This window comes from Elaeis guineensis, chromosome 5 (genome assembly GCF_000442705.2).
Source record: "Elaeis guineensis isolate ETL-2024a chromosome 5, EG11, whole genome shotgun sequence".
Classification (NCBI taxonomy): Eukaryota; Viridiplantae; Streptophyta; class Magnoliopsida; order Arecales; family Arecaceae; genus Elaeis; species Elaeis guineensis.
In genome coordinates this window covers 15,129,472-15,131,043 of record NC_025997.2, presented here as the reverse complement: position 1 = coordinate 15,131,043, position 1,572 = coordinate 15,129,472, and positions in this window count along the sequence as shown.

Below are 1,572 nucleotides of genomic sequence, written 5' to 3'. Positions count from 1 at the left end.
AATTTCAAAAATACTAAGTATAAATCTAAAAAAGACTAAGTCCCACAAGGACGTCGTGGTGCCCGTGGTCGCTTAGACCTTCTCAGGAAGGTCCTCAACGGCTGCTCCTGCTTCTGTTGTGATAACTCCTCCCCTATATCAGTGGAGGAGGTCTACTGGTCATACTGCTCAGGAATAACGGATGCTGTCGGATCATCTATGGACTGAGCGACCCGCTCAACCCTCTCATCTGGATACACGGATGGACCTGAAAAAAAAGTATCATACTCATGTGGCCAACTGGTACCCGGTGATGTCATTTGGAGGATGTAGGAAGAAGAAGGAGCTGCTATCTGTGGATCAAAAGGTGGTGGCATCTGTGCAGCATCTAGTGATGACATCTGCAGAATATGCGGTGATGACATATGTGGAACATATGGTGACGGTGTATATCTTATATCTGGTGCATTGGCTGCTCCATACCAAGGCGCACAGCTATATGGATCAACACCAATCGCCATCAATGTTTCAGAACTTGTTCTCTCTATCTCACGCAGTATCCGAATCCGTTCGTCCTCATCAGTCGTAGATAAAGCACGACGAGCATCCAATACAAGATCCGACTTAGAATTAGTCTACAAAATAAAAATAAAATAGTCAATATACTGTAAAATATAAAACAAAAATATAGTGCAAACAATATAAATTAATTTTCGTAGTCTTACCAAAAGACGTACAGCAGAACTCTCGCCTTCGTATCCGGGAACTGCATACCGAGGCTGTCCAATGACTCGCACTGTAATGCTAAAAAATCAAGCCATTTAGTCATCGGTATATGAACGGCCTCTCAAAATAGGATCATCATGAATAATGTGATCTCGATGTACATCCCAAATATCGATGTACTCTGCATGTCTGATACGCCAGTCAATACGAGCTCTCCCTTGTCGATCAATACGATGAAGTCCCTGGCTGGTATCAAACTGCTCTGGAATACCCTGAATCTGACCAAACTGCCGCAGGATACGATCGAAAAGATGCCACTCTACCACATCAAAAATAAATAAGTGGCACCCTAGCAGTCCATATGTCATATCCAACTGTACACATCTGTGGCAATATAGCCAATATCTCATCTGTATATGGCTCCCACAAAAATTGATAGAGTTAAAATAAAAAAATTAGTAATCTAAAATTTTAATAAATTATGAATACTGTAAAATGATATTTGTAAAAAATTCAAAATTTATCCATCTATATATATCAACTAATGTATCTAACTGGCACCTATAAACCCGTGCCACTTTCGTCGATACGTGATGAACGTTGAATGCAACGTTCCATCTGTTTCACAATTTACTCATGTTAAATAAATTTTATCAAATTTAAAACAGTAAGTTTCAAATAAAAAAAGTAATATTTTTATACCTATATCCTAATGGTCCGTCCAATCTGAATGGAACATCAGGATCATGCTGCTCTGATGGCATTTCAAGCAACTGTCGTCGTAATGGACTGATAGTCGGCATACGTTCCTATACCCAAATCTGCAAATTAAAAAAAATCATACACGATATATCCAATGTTTGAAAT